Raw genomic sequence first — 4981 nt, 5'->3', positions numbered from 1 at the left:
AATTGTACTACATTCATGTATAGGAAAGGGACATTGATTATTTAGACTGTTAGATTTATATAGATAATATACAGTACTAGATTATATAAGAGCTTGTTGTAGCCAAGTTTTTATACAATTACTATATTTAAGTAAACGTTTGCAAATCAAAATGATGTTAATCGAAAATTACTTTGGATTATTTCTTTGTTAAAATAATAGCGATTAGTTATTCTACTTTTTATTTTAATCAATGGACTACGACACTTCCATGAAGAAATTGGAGTTATGTGTCAAAGACAATTAAGGCTGCCACTACAAAATGAAAGTTTGAATTTAAAAAGCGATGAATCTCTCTACTTGTCAAGAAACAAATAAAACATGATGTCCATTGAGCATGGGCAAAATAGTATCGTGTGACTGATATTGTTTGTTTCCATCCACTAAACTCCATTTTCCATAAATTTACATGTATAATAAACTAAGTACTAAAGATGCAACTGTTACAAGAAGAACAAGCCAATCAAAAATATTTCTTACAAATGATTTTGGTCATCCACTCACCAGTCATTTAGTAATCCATAAATTGATAGTCACTAACAAAAAATTTGTGTTCCCATTTTCTTAATTTGGATCTACTGTAGCGTTTGACGTTCAGTTGCTCAGGCATGCGCGTGGATGGTTTAGAAGATTATTTGGGAGCAATGAGACTTTTTACATCACTTTAAAGAAGTCAAATTGGTTTGGTCATGACATGACCAATCCAACGGCAACACAAAGCATTGGAGTGATGATGACCAACGGTCGAGATCTATTCCAAAGTCACTGTCCATTGAACTGATGACCAAACGAACCAGAGGGGCTCATTGAGTGTAGTAGGTAAAAAAGCCCATTCTCTTCATAAAAAGTTAAAGATTTAAACTAATTGGAGTTTTTTTGTTCCATTTAATGAGACTTATTTTTAATAATGAGAAACCAAATAGAATTAAACTCAAAACATTCGCATATCGTATCCCTCTGTTTCACAAAGAGTGTCACTTTAACATTTTTCACACAAATTAAGAAAAGTAAACAAATTTCATTTATACCCCTTATTAATACACTAAATAATACTCTCTTTCTAATTAATAAGCTAAAATAGTAGAGATAAAAAAGAGAATTAATATTTAAAACTACATTGAAACACAAAACGACATTTTTTGTGAAACGAGATTAAAACCTTAAAACGACACTCTTTGTGAAACGGAGGGAGTATTAGTTTGTTTCAGCATTGTCACCATCTAATCATAAACCCATGTTTACATCCGATAAAATTTGTGAAAATTGTAGAACCAAAAAAGAAAACAATTTAGTCTGTTTGTTGCTTTAGTCTCTTAGTTCTACTATTAAATGTCAAAACAAATTTCTATACAATGGTTACAAATAGTATCCGTCACAAATTTTTGTGTAACAACTATATTTCTCAATAAACTATGTTGCACAACTTTTATATTTGCTATATAATCATAGGTAATTCGTTCCCAAAAAGTAAATTTTTACTTTATAGAATTTTTTGATTTCAAAGAAGCTTTTTGGAGGTTCTAACTTCTAAGTATACTTATTGATACCATTAATGGAATCAATTTTAATACGCTGCATAACTGAAAATTAAAAGTATCCAAGATCTTGCAGATACAAAAGAAATCATATCAAATGCGAATAATCAAGATTTAAATTGAAATTGAAAGTACAAAAGTATTAAAAGTCTTCATGGTTAAAACCAAATTCGAGATTAATTCCATGTCACCGCATGGCAAGAAACAAAAAGCTTTTTTTTTTTTTTTTTTTTTGGGTTGGAAAGTCGAAATGTGAAAATTAGTCAGCCGAATGAGAGCATTAAAAGCATTTTTGCAAAGGAAGTTAAGAGTGATAATAAAGTTATTTGTAATAAAATAAAATAAAAAAGATGTGAAGAAGCTATGACTTGGACAAGAATGAGCCACATGTGACCAGCTTTTGGAGATTTTGTTATTCCCCAAAGGATCTTTTGGACCATAACATCCCTCCTTTCTTCATCCACCAAATGTCGGCGAGATCAATTTTTTTTTCTTTTTCTTTTTAATTAAATTGCATTATATTAACAGTACTTTGCTTTCTAATTTTATAATTACTATTAATCACTTATAATATTGGACACGATAACATCGTTGTCTTATTTGTTGCATGACGTTTTTGCTTATATAATTTTTAGTAGTATTTTTTTTTTTCTTTTCTTTTCAAGGTAAATTATACAAGTACGTCTTAAGTACTGTTGATTTTAATAGAGATAGTGATAAAACTTTAACTTGACTAGAAATTCATCTAAAGACAAGAATATAAATTCCAAATTAAAGATATCTAAAACCATGGAAATTGAGTATAGTATCACCAAAAATATCCTAATTAGGGTTTCATTTTGTTGCTAAAACTTGGCTAAAAGGATCTTTGTCTCGTACAATGTTCTCTTAATTTTATTAATAGAAATGAAGACATTGGTTCTAAGGATAACAACGCAAACAACTCCACTAACCGAACCATAGTGGTGAATAAGAGAAGCTGATTCTTTAAACCGGACTAAGTAAAAACCATCTTCAACCAACTCATAGAGGACCAGACAACTAGCTACTTCTTGTGTCTTTTCACAATGGCATATGCATCTTCACCCACAGTTCATCTGTTGCTTCCAAAAACTTTTACCGACAGGAATACACAGAAACATTGACTCATAAAGATTGTAGAATCATTGTGTGGGGGAAACAACAAAAAAGAAAGAAGAAAGACTGATATAAAAGGTGTGTGTAGGAGAGATTTAACCTTTATTCTTTTTGTTTTCTTTTCTTTCATATTGTGAAGCCAGCGTAAGAGTTTTTTATTTTTTTTGCTACCCATCTTCATCAGAGGATACCTTAGAAAGATTAAGAAGAAAGGTCCAAGGAAACAGTCAACAACAAATATATTCTAAACTGTTATATTCCTTAATCCTAATCCAGATAGCACCAAAGAGGGTTTAGATACCTCAACATCTTCGAATCGGGGCTTCGACGAGTTGAATTTCTCTCTTTCTCAATTCCAAGTCCCACCTGAAAGCATCAGTAGATTTACTACCTCAAGATTATGCTTTGATTCCTTCTTATCAGAACCATAATAGGAAATTTCGAAAACCAATGTACACGTGCTCTACTAACATAACAGACACAAGAATAGAGATTTGGTTTGGACAGAAACAACATGAATATAGGGGAAAAAAACTCTATTACCTAGACAACATGAACTGAAACCAATTTTAAACAAACAATTAAGTATGGCTGCTTTCAAAACTCTAGCAAAGCAGCTCTAGAACTAAGGATAAATGTCTCCAGCAATTTTTGACGGGCCTATTGAGAAGATAAAACCCATTTGGGTATTGAACGAAAATGTTGTTTGTTGGGCAAGTCACAAAAGTTTACTAAACTATATAACTGTGTATCTATTAAAATGGGCCCAATTTTGGCCCAAATAACACAGAGTTGTACTCATTGAATTTATTGTGTAATGTGAAATTTATCAAGCAACATATTTATAAAAATATTATTTTTTTTGGTTTCCTTGAGTTATTTTTATATTTAGATGAATGTGTCTAGAGCAAGATGTTTCAATTGATAATCTAATCATTTAAAAACATTTTGTTGTTGACAAAAAAAAAGTTTTGACATATGTGGAACTGTGGAAGGGTCTAATTAATAACCATGGCAATTAAGATCTTCACATTAAAGTCGTGTTAGAAAAACTGCTTGTCTAGACACATAAAAAAGCATCTTAAACAATAAAACCACCACAGAATACGAGTTTACGACTATATATACATTGCTTTAATGTGTCTAAAATTCTGTTTAAAATTACATTGTTGGTTATCCTTTCTTTATCTAATCCCCTTGGCAAATAAAAATACCATAATACACTGGGAGCGCAATTATTACGTTCTAGATCGATTATTTTATTATATACTACTATCGTGTTTGTAGTCGACATTTATATTTATAATCAAGAATGTGGCAATTAATTAAGAATATCCATCTTTCTTTTTCTCCTTTTTTTTTTGTTAAGGAATATCCGAATCTAAATAACTGAAATGAAAGAGCACAAAATTTCCAATGCTTTTGGACCATGTTTGGATGGCATCGTAACATCCCCCAACGCAAACGTGTTTTATTCTATGGTTTCATAATTTTTTTTTGTCTCAAAGATGGTTTCAAACGCAAACTAGTATATCCGCATAAAACGCACAATCCAAGTCGTAGAGGTCACGTTTACCGCACCGACATTGAAATTTCTTAGGCCTCATTTTACCTTATCTCCCCAAACTTGCGTGCTTGCACGAAACTGTCTATGTTCCATTTTTTTTCTTTTGGGGGAGAACAAAAAACCAAAATGGGTTTCGTGTGAATCATCATCACCTGTCTTATTATTGCCATATTTGAGTTATAAATAATTTACAAAGTCAAATGTTTTTTTTTTTTAGCTTTTCTGTACAATGTCAGCTAACAATAACAATAACAACAACAAGAGCTGACGTTATTCACAAACATAAGAATCAAACAAATGGATTATTCAGAGTGCGCTTCGATCAGATATGAAGCGACAAATCTTTGGTTAGCCAAAAGTTTTCTCGGTGCTGTAGCACATGTACAAGAACCCATCTTCTTCTTTGAAAGTATTGTAGAGAGAGTCCATGCGACTAGCTGCAGTAACAAAAAGTGTTAATGGAAGCTTTGGAAAACTAGTAAAGTCTTTACATGGATGATGCTTCTTACCGGTTTGAGGAAGTGTGTTGTGTACGAAAACAAAGAGAGCTTTGGATCGATCTAAGTGCATCCTTTTGCTTAGCATATGAATGAAATGTCCAACAGTCATGTCTCGTGGGACCAAGTATCTGCAATAAACCAATGCGGGACACAGGTTAGAATAAGATTATTCATCTGCTTGACAGTGTACACTTGTTAGTTCC

The 4981-nt window shown here is 31.7% G+C and overlaps 2 long non-coding RNA genes across 3 annotated transcripts; both read right to left on the bottom strand.

Annotated features, from left to right (window-relative positions):
- Positions 1–2400: 2400 nt before the first annotated feature.
- On the bottom strand, positions 2401–3298 carry LOC110228629. Of its 2 annotated transcripts, XR_002332113.1 has the most exons (3): positions 3255–3292; positions 3013–3077; positions 2401–2902 (listed from the first exon to the last, which is right to left on the bottom strand). It is a non-coding gene; the product is annotated as an uncharacterized LOC110228629 (long non-coding RNA). The 2 variants fall into 2 exon arrangements; XR_002332110.1 differs by having other exon boundaries at positions 3013–3298.
- A 1109-nt stretch (positions 3299–4407) lies between these two features.
- Positions 4408–4927, bottom strand: LOC9298419. The gene is made up of 2 exons (XR_002332091.1): positions 4788–4927; positions 4408–4715 (listed from the first exon to the last, which is right to left on the bottom strand). It is a non-coding gene; the product is annotated as an uncharacterized LOC9298419 (long non-coding RNA).
- Between the last annotated feature and the right edge of the window lie 54 nt (positions 4928–4981).

Source organism: Arabidopsis lyrata (genome assembly GCF_000004255.2).
Source record: "Arabidopsis lyrata subsp. lyrata unplaced genomic scaffold ARALYscaffold_669, whole genome shotgun sequence".
Classification (NCBI taxonomy): Eukaryota; Viridiplantae; Streptophyta; class Magnoliopsida; order Brassicales; family Brassicaceae; genus Arabidopsis; species Arabidopsis lyrata.
This window is presented reverse-complemented; position numbering and strand designations above follow the sequence as displayed.